A 14,345-nucleotide genomic window follows, 5' to 3' on the forward strand; every position below is an offset into this window, starting at 1 on the left:
AAATTCTTTTGTGCTTATTGCCTTTCTTGACGTTATCCTGTGTTTGCCCTTCTTCAGTTTTTGTTTTCCTGTACCGCCAAAGACGAGGCCCATAATAGAAACACAGAATATGGCAAATAAGACAATATCTCTTCCTCTCCCTCCAGATATTCTCTGTGCTTGTTCCATGCTTCCTTGAATTCTGATACTATCTCTGCCTCTACACCTCCACTGGGAGGCCGTTCCATGCAAACGCCATCTTCTCTCTAAAGAAATATATCCTTAGATAATTACTCCTGAGTCTACTGCCTTTCACCCTTATCCTATGACTCCCTCATTCCAGAGCCTTTTCTTTTTCCATTGAGAGACCTGCCTCCTGTGCATTTATTGCTTGGAAGTATTTACCATATTTTTCGCTCCATAAGACGCACTTTTTTTCCACAAAAAGTGGGGGGGAAATGTCTGTGCATCTTATGGAGCGTCTCTCCCTGTCGCACGCCATCCCCCTCCTCCTCCCAACTCAGCCCAATCAGTACGGTGGCGCAGGTCAAATGCATGAAACATTTTATCATAATATATATAGTATATTACCCTCATGACTTTCTAATATATCTAAATAAATGAGAAGGAAATGGTTTGCACTAACCATAAACTTTGATTCCATGTATCGTCTTCTGCCGGCACAGCTTGAGCTCCCTGCCGGTCTGCTGTTCCCGGGGTCCCGCCGGGTGCATCTTACTGCGAAGGTTGGCGGCACCCTGGGAACAGCAGACCGGCAGGGAGCTATTTGAATTGGAGGGGCCTCCATAGCGCATGCGGTTCAAACAGCTGATGTTTGACCTGCGCCACGCTGAGCTTTGCAGTAAGATGCACCCCGGGAACAACAGACCGGCAGGGAGCTCAAGCTCTGCCAGCAGAAGACGATACATGGCATCAAAGTTTATGGTTAGTGCAAACAATTTCCTTCTCATTTATTTAGATATATTAGAAAATCATGAGGGTAATATACTGCCTGGGATAGAGGACACATGATACAAACCTTTACTTTTTTTAGTTCATGGTATAGTTCAGTGATTTATGATAAAATGTTTCTTGCATATGAAGCAATGTGGATTTTCAGAACTGATTACCAGGTTGTTTTGTTTTTTTTTAAATTTAATCTTTATTAAATTTCTTAATATATTTTTTGATGAAAAAAGAAAATAAGAAAACTTGGGTTACATCCAAAACAACCATTCTACAGATAATTTTTACAAAGAAAACAGAAACCATATGTAAACACAAATATAAGAAATAGCCATGCTGGGTCAGACCAAGGGTCCATCAAGCCCAGCATCCTGTTTCCAACAGAGGCCAAACCAGGCCACAAGAACCTGGCAGTTACCCAAACACTAAGAAGATCCCATGCTACTAATGCAATTAATAGCAGTGGCTATTCCCTAAGTAAAATTGATTAATAGCCATTAATGGACTTCTCTTCCAAGAACTTATCCAAACCTTTTTAGAACCCAGCTACACTAACTGCACTAACCACATCCTCTGGCACCAAATTCCAGAACTTTATTGTGCGTTGAGTGAAAAAGAATTTTCTCCAATTAGTCTTAAATGTGCTACTTGCTAACTTCATGGATTGCCCCCTAGTCCTTCTTCTATTATTCGAAAATGTAAATAACAGTCACATCTACTCGTTCAAGACCTCTCATGATCTTAAAGACCTCTATCATATCCCACCTCAGCTGTCTCTTCTCCAAGATGAACAGCCCTAACCTCTTCAGCCTTTCCTCATAGGGGAGCTGTTCCATCGCCTTTATCATTTTGGTTGCCCTTCTCTGTACCTTCTCCAATGCAACCATATCTTTCTTTTTTTGAGATGCGGCGACCAGAATTGTATACAGTATTCAAGGTGCGGTCTCACCATGGAGCGATTATAGAGGCATTATGACATTTTCCATTCTATTAACCATTCCCTTCCTAATAATTCTTAACATTCTATTTGCTTTTTTGACTGCTGCAGCACACTGAGCCGAATTTTTAAAGTATTATCCACTATGATGCCTAGATCTTTTTCCTGGGCGGTAGCTCCTAATATGGAACCTAACAACGTGTAACTACAGCAAGGGTTATTTTTCCCTATATGCAACATCTTGCACTTGTCCATATTAAATTTCATCTGCCATTTGGATGCCCAATCTTCCAGTCTTGCAAGGTCCTCCTGTAATGTATCACAGTCTACTTGTGGTTTAACTACTCTGAATAATTTTGTATCATCCGCAAATTTGGAAGCCTCACTCGTCGTATTCCTTTCCAAATCATATATATAGAAAAGCACGAGTCCAAGTACAGATCCCTGAGGCACTCCACTGTTTACCCTTTTCCACTGAGAAAACTGACCATTTAATCCTACTCTGTTTCCTGTCTTTTAACCAGTTTCTAATCCTCGAAAGGACATCGCCTCCTATCCCATGACTTTTTTTAGTTTTCGTAGAAGCCTCTCATGAGGGACTTTGTCAAACGCCTTCTGAAAATCCAAATACACTACATCTACCGGTTCACCTTTATCCACATGTTTATTAACCCCTTCAAAAAAATGAAGCAAATTTGTTAGGCAAGACTTCCCTTGGGTAAATCTGTGTTGACTGTGTTCCATTAAATCATGTCTTTCTATATGCTCTACGAATTTGATCTTGAGAATAGTTTCCACTATTTTTTTCCCGGCACTGAAGTCAGGCTCACTAGTCTATAGTTACCCGGATTGCCCCTGGCGCCTTTTTTATATATTGGGGTTACATTGGCCACCCTCCAGTCTTCAGGTACAATGGATGATTTTAATGATAGGTTACAAATTTTAACTAATAGATCAGAAATTTCATTTTTTAGTTCCTTCAATACTCTAGGATGCATACCATCTGGTCCAGGTGATTTGCTACTCTTTAGTTTCTCAATCTGGCCTACTACATCTTCCAGGTTCACTGACTCATCACCCCTGAAAACCATCTCCGGAACTGGTATCTCCCCAACATCCTCATTAGTAAACACTGAGGCAAAGAATTCATTTAGTCTTTCTGCAATGGCCTTATCTTCCCTAAGAGCCCCTTTAACCCTTCTGTCATCTAATGGTCCAACCGACTCCCTCACAAGTTTCTTGCTTTGGATATATTTAAAAAAGCTTTTCTTATGAGTGTTTGCCTCTATGGCAAACTTCATTTCAAATTATCTCTTCGCCTGTCTTATCAATGTTTTACACTTAACTTGACAATGCTTATGTTTTATCCTATTTTCTTCAGATGGATCCTTCCTCCAATTTTTGAAGGTTTTTTTTGGCTAAAATAGCCTTTTTTTACCTCACCTTTTAACCATGATGGTAATCGTTTTTTGCCTTCCTTCCACCTTTCTTAATGTGTGGAATACATATGGACTGCGCCTCTAGGATTGTATTTTTAAACTATGTCCAAGCCTGTTGAACACCTTAACCTTTGCAGCTGCACCTTTCAGTTTTTTTTTTTCTATTTTCCTCATTTTATCAAAGTTTCCCTTTTTAAAATTTAGTGTTAGAACTGCAGATTTACTTATTGTCCCCCTTCCAGTTATTAGTTTAAATTTGATCATGTTATGATCACTGTTGCCAAGTGGCCCCACCACCGTTACTTCTCTCACCAAATCTTGCATTCCACTAAGAATTAAATCTAAAATAGCTCCTTCTCTTGTTGGTTCCTGAACCAATTGCTACATGAAGCAATCATTTATTACATCCAGGAACTTTGTCTCTAACAAGTCCTGATGTTACATTTACCCAGTCAATATTGGGGTAATTGAAATATTACTCACACAAGGAGAGTCAATGGTTAACCACAACACACAATCAAATAACCAAAAATGTGGAACCCAATTTGTCAATATAAATAATAGCCTATGAAGGTGTCAGCAAGCCTTGACGTTATATGTCTCTTTTAAATAGACACTAACCGGGCTTATCAATTATCCACCTTCATCATTTTTTTTAATGCAACAAATTAATGTTTCTTGTTTCTTTTTTCTTTTTGTTAAAACAGTCCTCCGTTATGAACAACAATGACTCTTTTTCAATTAATAGCATTGCCCTGGCCGGTGTTTCGCTGGGTAAGCTTCCTCAGGGGCATGTAGAATCAATACTAGCGAGAGTCATATATCTTCTTAGACGGGACCAGACGTCTCAACCATCTTTCGTCTGCAAGATGGTTGAGACGTCTGGTCCAGTCTAAGAAGATATATGTCTAACGAAATATCGTACAATATTTCTAAATTCGTTAATATATCAGGTAAAAAAAGAAACTATCACTTTCCCTCTGAATTTTCATAAAAATCGTTTTTCGGGTTAGTGCACGTTAACTCCCGTTAGCACACACTAACAAAAAAATGTTTATTTTTGTTATTTTTTGTTAATTTTTGCTATTTTTGTTAGTGCGCACTAACCTGAAGGTAGACTACAGGACAGGAGTGAGGTGCAAATGAGTCTCAGATATGAAGAATCATAGCTGATAATTTCAAGGTTGCCAAACAGTGTGACAAAGCAGGGTACAGGAATGCAAGGATACATACATAGTTAAGAGGTATAACCAGCAGGAAAAGGGAGACAGAATGCTGCTGTGCATGTCATTGGTGAGACCTCATCTAGAATATGGTGTCCAGTTAAGGAGGATGAAGTCCACAAAGGGATTTGCATAGAGGCAATACAGGGGAGGGCTGCTAAAATAATGCGGACTCTGCATCGTAAATCCTATGAGAATAAGGAAGGCTTCACTTTTTTTTTTTTTTTTTAAGATATGTTTGCCTTTTCCAGCTGCTGGGAGAGTTCTTGCATTTTTAGATCCTCCCCAGTTGGTTGGCCATTTCCCCTTATTTTGGGAGTGGCTGAACTCCACCTTAATAAGCTGGGTTGAGTACGAGAGAGGTGTGGTTGGAGGTAGATTTTTGCTATTCTGTGTGGATCCCAGTAACACCCCCCCCCCCCCCCCCTGGTCTGCACCAGTGAAATAAACCAGGAGAGTTTTGAGGATTTTTTTTGAGAGCTCGTTTTGGGTTTTTTGGGTGTTTTTGTTTTTGGTTTTTTTTACCTACTCCCAGTTCAGGAGGGAACCCTCCCTGCCTGAGGGGACAGAACTGGGTGCTGTTTGCCTTGCTGCCAGTCAAGGTGGGGTCTGCAGTTGGCAGAAGTGCTACTTTGCCCTGCATCCAGCAAAAATGTATTTATTTATAGCTTTTTTTTATATCGGCATTTGTTTGCACATCACATCAGTTTACAAGGAACAGATAGATAAACGTTGTGAAAGTAAAGGAATAAGAAATTACATCTCAACATTATAAGGGAACGTCACAAATCCAGGGTGGATAAGATGCCAACAGTTGGGGGAGGCTAAGAGTGAGCAGAGTGAGTTTAAACAGTTAAATTGCATTTTTATAACATAGTGTAAAGAACATAGGTGAAACAGGAGAGAAACTTTGTCCATGAGTTTATATATCAAGATACTTGGTGAATGGGAGGGAGTTATGAATAGCCAGGTTTTCAATTTCTTTTTAAAATTCTGTGTGCTAGGTTCAAGTCTAAATTCAGGGGGCATGGAGTTCCAGATAGAAGGGTTAGTGCAAGTGATAGTGCTCGTTCCCTGGTGGAGTTGAAGTGAGTTAGTTTAGGTGAGGATATGTGCATGGTTCTGTTGTTGGCGGATATGGTGGGTCTTTTAGGGGTTTAGAAGTAGAGGGAGTCTAAGCCAGTGTACATTTTGATTGGGAAGGGTCTTGTATATTATTGTAAGATTCTTAAAGAGAATTCTGAAGTGGATTGGGAGCCAGTGTAGGTCTTTTAGAATGGGTGTGATATGATCATTTCTTCGTGTGGTAGTGAGGATTCTGGCGGTGTCATTTTGAAGCATTTGGAGGGATTTGAGGGTTGTTGCAGGGAGACCTAGTAAGGTGTTGCAGTAATCTATCTTAGAGAAGATTATTGCCTGGAGGACAGTTCAGAAATCATTTAGATGAAGGAGGGGTCTTAATTTTTTTAGTACATGAGGTTTATAGTAGCAGTCTTTCATTGTTGTGTTTATGAATTTTTTTAGGTTTAGTTCACTATCTAAGATAGCGCTTAGGTCTCTTACATCATGTGTGATCGGGTATTTAGGATGATAGGATTCGAGTTCGGTAAGGATCTTTTCCTTTAAATTGTGAGATGATATTAGGAGTTCGGGTTTGGAGGTATTCAGGGCCAGATTCAATTGGGTCAGTAGTTGATTGATAGCGGTGAGATGAGTTTCCCAGAGTTGGAGAGATTTGGGAATGGATTCAGTGATAGGGATTAGAATTAAATGTCATCTGCATAGATGAAGTGTGTGTGAGTCCTAGGTCAGATAGGAGTTTGCATATGGGCAGCGTGTAGATGATAGCAAGGAGCCTTGGGGCATGCCTCGGGTTAGTTTTGATAGGTACAGGTTCACTATTTCCTATTTTGGCTTTGTAATGTCTATCTTCTAGATAAGATTCGAACCAGTATATAGGGCCTGTTATGCTAATTTTGGTAAGTCTGTCTAAGAATTTTGTGATTGATTGGTGTCAAAGACTGCTGAGATATCTAGCATTGCTAGAATGTAGGATTGGCCATTGTCTATTCCTTCTAGGAGTGTGTCGGTTAGGGAGATTAGTAGAGTTTCAGTGCTGAAGAATTTGTGAAAACCGAATTGTGATGGGTATAGAATGTTTCTCTAAGTGTTCGGTTAGTTAAAGATTTACTACTTTCTCAAGGAGTTTAGCTAAAAAGGGGAGAATGGATCTTTGTCTGAAGCTAGTTGGTTCTGCAGAGTTCAAATTGGGTTTCTTTAAGATGGGTTTGAATATGGCTTGTTTTATTGCGACTGGGACATTTCCATGTGTTAGGGATGTGTTGATTTCAGATAGGAGTTTGGCTAGTATGTTTTGGTATGGTTTTTAGGGATTTTATAGGGATAGCATTGGCTGGGTGTGTTGCAGGGTTTATTTTTTTTTTTTGATTGCTTCAATTTCTGTAGAGGAGATGGTTTCAAATGTGTCCAGAAAAGCGTTTGTGTTTTTTGGGAGGACGATATTGTTCGTGTTGGTTGAGGGAAAATTCCCCATTAGGTTTGTGATTTTTGTCGTTTAAGAAGTGAGCAAGGTCGTTGCATTTGGCTTTGGAGTCTTTGTCTGATATTTGGGGGGGAGATGTTTTAGTTAGGTCGGCAGATAAATAATCAAATAGTATGAAGCAGCTACCTCTCCTGAATTAATCACAAAATAAAGGAGAGAGGAGAATCAACTCACTCAACGAATCTAACAGATCAAATATCAGTGAACTTATTGAATACCTGGCAAATGACAATATCATAAAGATTTTAGCTCTAGTGGTTATAATCTGCAGCCTCTCGCCACGCAATGGGCCGCAGGCTGTTATCAGCTTACAGAGCTTAATTTTGTATAATCATTTACTGTCATTTGTCCACCCACCAAATACCTTAATTGAAAAACTTTATTAATATTATCTTAAAATGCAAATTTAAACTGAACGAAAGGTTCTTTAGATATTAAATTCAACAACTTGAATACTTAGCCAAAAAATTTTTTCATCGAGCAGCTACAGTGCTTTGCTGTTCAATTTGAATATCCCAACATGTTTCGACTGAAATATCAGTCTTCTTCAGGGGAATTGTAATGTCTCGAAACTGGCCAATATATTCCTTATATCCCGGACCCAATTTAAAGGTCTCTCTAAGGAATCTGAAATGGCGCCTCAGCGTCCTAGGACGCTGAGGCGCCATTTCAGATTCCTTAGAGAGACCTTTAAATTGGGTCCGGGATATAAGGAATATATTGGCCAGTTTCGAGACATTACAATTCCCCTGAAGAAGACTGATATTTCAGTCGAAACATGTTGGGATATTCAAATTGAACAGCAAAGCACTGTAGCTGCTCGATGAAAAAATTTTTTGGCTAAGTATTCAAGTTGTTGAATTTAATATCTAAAGAACGTTTCGTTCAGTTTAAATTTGCATTTTAAGATAATATTAATAAAGTTTTTCAATTAAGGTATTTGGTGGGTGGACAAATGACAGTAAATGATTATACAAAATTAAGCTCTGTAAGCTGATAACAGCCTGCGGCCCATTGCGTGGCGAGAGGCTGCAGATTATAACCACTAGAGCTAAAATCTTTATGATATTGTCATTTGCCAGGTATTCAATAAGTTCACTGATATTTGATCTGTTAGATTCGTTGAGTGAGTTGATTCTCCTCTCTCCTTTATTTTGTGATTAGTTAGGTCGGCTACATAAGAGAAAAGGGTTTTGGCGTTGAATTGGAAATCATGAATTTTCTTGGAGTAAAAATCGCATTTGGTTTTAAGAATAGTAGTTCTGTAATTGTGTAGAGTGGTTTTGTATGTGGTTAGTAGGCTGAGAGTGGGGTTGTTCTGCCATTTTTTTTTCTACGTTTCTTAGGGTGCGTTTTAGGTTTGGGTTTTTTTTTAATTCAGAAGAGTACCATGTTTTTTTTAAGGGACGGGACGGGTTTACTTCTTTGGTTATTAGTGGGCAGTATTTGTCGGCTATATTGTTTGTGATGATGTAATACACGTGTTTAAGAGAAAAGAACACTGTTTGTTAATGCAACACTATAAATAATTCTGGAAATATGTCCTAAAATACACATACACTCTCACATCCATACCTTAAAAAATCACACCAAATACAGAAATATAGTTAGCCAAGGCCATACAGCCTATACATCAGTAAATTCCAACAAACATGTATGAAATCATATAACAGTGCCCCCTGTGGCTTATAAATTGCCACTTACAACTCTATGCGTGGCTTTTGCCTATCTTTTTTTATACATTTTATGGCACTGAAATATGATTATATAATAACTTCAATTTCTTAACCTTTAAATGGCGAACATCTCTGTATTTGTCACTTCACTTCTGGGAAACGTTTCATCATGTTGTTGTTCAGCCTTTTGCTCCCTTCCGGGCATGCTATCGTTGTGGTTCGACTCCCAACAAGCAGCCCTTGTTTCCCAATCATCTGCTTCCTCAGGGGGAAATTAACCACTGAGAAAACAAACCCAAAAAACATTCACCATAGGTGAAATCCATATAAAAATCTACAGGACACATTTACCTACAATAAATATTTAATAATAGTTTTTACCAATAACGTCTTCAATCCAATTATTCCCAGACCAAGCCAAACGTAGCCATCAAAAGTTTCTCAACTTTCCCAAAGCAGCTTATATCCATACAAAAGTGATTGTCTATTCCGAATGCGTCATCAAAGCCGGAAACAAAAATACAAACGCTAAACATCACTTTTCACATGCCCCCCACCATATTTCCAGGCATGATGATAAACCAGTTCAAATATCCCAATTTTAAGCCACCATAATACCTTCTAAACACTTCTTCATATGGAACAAAACTACAAACATTAAACCTCACTTATCACATGCCCCCATCATACTACCAGACACAATAATAAACCAGATCAAATTTCTCAATTTCAAACCACCTTCATACCTTCTAAACATTTCTTTGTATGGATTATCTTTACCTTTTAACGCTCACCACTCATGCAAACGATAGAGTCTCTGAATCAGTTATTGGTACTTAATTCATTATTTAAGGAAAATTGGGCATCCAAATGGCAGATGAAATTTAATGTGGATAAGTGCAAGGTGATGCATATAGGGAAAAATAACCCATGCTATAATTACACAATGTTGGGCTCCATATTAGGTGCTACAACCCAAGAAAGAGATCTAGGTGTCATAGTGGATAACCCATTGAAATTGTCTGTTCAGTGTGCTGCGGCTGTCAAAAAAGCAAACACAATGTTGGGAATTATTAGAAAGGGAATGGTGAATAAAACGGAAAATGTCATAATGCCTCTGTATCGCTCCATGGTGAGACCGCACCTGAATACTGTGTACAATTCTGGTCGCCACATCTCAAAAAAGATATAATTGCGATGGAGAAGGTACAGAGAAGGGCTATCAAAATAAGGGGAATGGAACATCTCCCCTATGAGGAAAGACTAAAGAGGTTAGGACTTTTCAGCATGGAGAAGAGACTACTGAGGGGGGATATGATAGAGGTGTTTAAAATCATGAGAGGTCTAGAACGGGTAGATGTGAATCAGTTATTTACTCTTTCAGATAGTAGAAAGACTAGGGGGCACATTTAAAACTAATCGGAGAAAATTCTTTTTTACTCAATGCACAATTAAACTCTGGAATTTGTTGCCAGAGGATGTGGTTAGTGCAGTTAGTATAGCTGTGTTTAAAAAAGGATTGGATAAGTTCTTGGAGGAGAAGTCCATTACCTGCTATTAAGTTCACTTAGAGAATAGCCACTGCCATTAGCAATGGTAACATGGAATAGACTTAGTTTTTGGGTACTTGCCAGGTTCTTATGGCCTGGATTGGCCACTGTTGGAAACAGGATGCTGGGCTTGATGGACCCTTGGTCTGACACAGTATGGCATTTTCTTATGTTCTTATGTTCTAAGGATTTTCTAAAGCGGCTACCGCCTAATGGCGTGTGGTCATGGCGCTCACCCCTCCCTACGCACGTACAACCACATCATGACATGTCGGCTAGGGCCACGGATGGCGCATCATAAGCAAATGTGATGTTTATTACTCAACACTTCCCAAACTCAAAAGTCCAATGCATAGGTTTAATGCTGGAACATGAAAATCCAATGCATTGACTTCAACAAACCTCTTTTAATACCCCCTAAAAAATCAATCACCACTAATATACCCTCACCAATTACTCACAGAAGCTATATTTACCACAAGGATAGTTTCCAAACATATTCAAACATCATCTAACCCCCGATATGATAATGAGTATCGGGGGTTAGATGATGTTTGGATACTATCCTTGTGGTAAATATAGCTTCTGTGAGTAATTGGTGAGGGTATAATAGTAGTGATTGATTTTTTAGGAGTTACCATCATGCTTTTTATTTTTTGATTTTACCGTTTTTAAGTTACAGTAAACTATTTTTGTTGAACACCACTCAAAGCCCCTGCTTGCTATTTTTCTACCTCAGAACTAGCCTGCTGAACCGAGAGATCCACCTATATGAATACAAATTGGAGAGAGACTGGTTGTGAGAGATGGTACAAGGTACCTACCCCCAGGAGTTTGGAATCATGGAGGATTGTCCTCCTCCCTGCCAGTTGACCCCTGACCCCCTTGGTGGCTTATTGCATTGTTGTGGATGTGTGAGTAAGAGCGAAGAGTTATCCAGGAGACAGTGGCCTTTGAAAATTTACTAGGGCTACGTGCCTAAAAATAGGCTCCTAGTTTTATTTGGGTTGCTATGATGGCAGAGTTAGGGCAGAAAAACAAAGTTAGGAGCATAGCATTTGTTTTTCAGAAATAGACATCTAATTTAGGGTTCTAAATCTAGGTAAATGGTCCTAAATTTAGGGGCTAAAGTTGAGGTTATCCTAAATTTGTGAATTTTCAGTTAAAAACTTGAGGATAACTTTCAAAACTGCTTGTATGTGCCCATATACTTGTGCATATTTACTACTATATTTTACAACCTGCGCACAAATTTTGGTTTGTGGAATGTTTGATTCTATTTCTGTGAAATAAGAAATCAAATGTTTGTTTAAAGGAACAAAAAATAAAAACAGGGCCCTCCCCTTCTGCCCCCACTTACCCAATTCAATGGGGATCTTCTAGCAAAACATAGGCCGAAGCCTTGGCCTTGCGCATAGGCCAAGGACATGATTGGTCGCCGCAACCTTGGCCTATGCAAGGCCCAGGCCGAAGCCCCAGTAAGTTGCTGCAACCTCGACCTACACAATGCCGAGGCTTCGATCTATGCTGGAGCCCGGTCCCAATTCCAGGGCCTTGACCCAGGCCTGTTGCTGGGGCTCGATGCTCCTCTTCTGGCATTTCTTTCTTCAGTGCTTGAATGACAATTGACATTTGTCCCTGGGTCACACCAGAGTTAATTTCCCCCCCGCAGTGGACGGCATTGTTTTGATGTATGGCAATGCCGTATATGAAAATGGCCTCTGGGCAGGGTTGCGGCAGTAAGCCTGGGTCTGGGCCAAGGCCCCAGAGTTGGGACCCAGCTTCCAGGTTGAGTTGCAGCATTGCGCCTGGGTCCGGGCCAAGACTTCAGTGTCTGGACCCATCCTCTGGGTCAGGTCGCAGCATTGGTTCTAGGTTCGGGCCGAGGCCCCGGCATCGGGACTCTGCCTTCGTCAGATACCCAACAGATCAGGTAAGCTTTTTTTTTTTTTTTTTAATTTTTGGGGATCTCAGCCAAGGCCCCAGCATCAGCCTCTGTTTTGGACCTTGGCCTATGCCCTAGACAAGGCCCTGGCTTCAGGCATAGACTTAGGCCTGATATATTAGTTTAAAATGAATGGAACAAATAAGGTTCATTTCATTTGGAGGGCCTCCAATTTGGTTCGGGGCCACCGAATGAAGGAAATTGGCCTTATTTGTTGCATTTTGCACTTCCAGTTTAAATGAATGCACATGCCTACTATCAACTCATGCACGATTACAGGAAAGCCATTCTGAAAACCAAACGAGAATATTATGCAAAAAAAAATTCACCACTTCCAATACAATGCCAAGGCCCTCTTTTTCTATGATTTCTAACCTCACCGAACCCACTTCACAAAAATGTTGTAATGAATTGGCACTTTTCTTTCAAAACAAAGTGTCTTCACTCACTGCACAATTCTCTCTAAACACTGACAATGTAACTCTTCCCATCACCAACACTTCAGCCTCACTCTCATCCTTTAAACTCTCCTCCTCCCTTGAAATAGAAAACATCTTAAAAAAGATGAGACCCTCCTCCCATCCCTTTGAAACTATACCTACCAAACTCCTCCTATCCATTCTGAAAACTATAGCTAAACCTCTTTCTAAAATTCTCAACCATTCCATAGAACAAGGCACGGTCCCCAACATTCTAAAACAAGCTGTGGTCAAGCCTATCCTCAAAAAAACCCAGCCTCGATCCCGCTAACTTATCCAATTTCAGACCCATTTCCAATCTCCTTTCCTTTCCAAAGTCCTTGAAAAACTAGTTAACTCTCGCCTATCTGACTATCTTGAACAACACAATATCCTTCCCTCCACACAATATGGTTTCCGGAAACACCTTAGTACTAAAACCCTACTCCTCTCCCTAACAGATATTATAATTAAAGGAATAGACGCTGGCAATTCCTACCTCATTGCCATGTTGGACATCTCCGCAGCTTTCGATACTGTTAATCACAACATCCTTATCAACATCCTCATCAGTATTGGAATCTCTGATACTGCTCTCTCCTGGATAAAATCATACCTACAAAATCGTCACTACACTGTCATCACTGATAACAAAGAATCCTACCCAGTCAGCCTTGACTGTGGTGTTCCCCAAGGCTCCTCTCTCTCTTCTACTCTGTTTAACATTTACATGCTCCCTCTCACCACTCTCCTTACCAACCTTGGTATCAAACACTTCATCTACGCAAATGACGTGCAAATTCTTTTCCCTTTCACAGATTCCCTTCTTAACCGCTCTCCAAAATTGGGAAGCATGCCTTTCCTCTATCAACCATCTTCTCACCAGCATGCACTTGGCTCTCAACCCTCAAACTGAACTCCTCATCTCCAACAAACACCCATCACCCTCTATTCCCCCCTCCTTCTCATCCTCTACCTTCCCCGCCCACACGCGAAGCCTGGGTGTTCTGATTGGCAACCAGCTCACCTTTAGCGACTGCTACTTTAAGCTACAAACCATTAAAAAAAAAAACTCAGGCCCCTGCTATATTTCACTGACTTCCGTACAGTACTGCAGTCTATCTTTTCTAAAATAGACTACTGTAACGCTCTTCTACTTGACCTCCCTGCTACCCACACCAAACCATTACAACTCCTACAGAATGCCGCAGCACGTATCCTCACGAATTCAAAAAAGGACCACATTACTCCAACTCTAAACTACATTGGCTACCAATACAGTTGCGAATCATATATAAAACTCTTTCCCTCATTCACAAAAGTATTACTAATGAGCACTCCCACTGGATCAACCCTCCACTCCTTCCTCGCACCTCCACAAGACCAACCCATTCCACCCTCCAAGGAATTCTCCGCACTCCCTCGATCAAATCCACCAAACTCATCTCCACAACAAACAGAGCTTTTTCAATTGCTGGCCCCACCCTTTGGAACTCCATGCCCCAGACCTATGCACTGAAACCTCTACACCCAAATTTAAAAAAAAACTTAAAACCTGGCTTTTCCTACAAGCATTTCCATCTCTCGCTACCCTTTCTGTGACTAATTG

At 40.2% G+C, this 14,345-nt stretch overlaps 1 protein-coding gene across 2 annotated transcripts in view; it reads left to right on the forward strand.

Annotated features, from left to right (window-relative positions):
* ERICH5 (glutamate rich 5) overlaps positions 1 to 14,345 on the forward strand; it is a 47,432-nt gene that overhangs the window by 24,171 nt on the left and 8,916 nt on the right. The gene's annotated exons all lie outside the window — the stretch shown is intronic.

This window comes from Rhinatrema bivittatum, chromosome 2 (genome assembly GCF_901001135.1).
Source record: "Rhinatrema bivittatum chromosome 2, aRhiBiv1.1, whole genome shotgun sequence".
NCBI lineage: Eukaryota > Metazoa > Chordata > Amphibia > Gymnophiona > Rhinatrematidae > Rhinatrema > Rhinatrema bivittatum.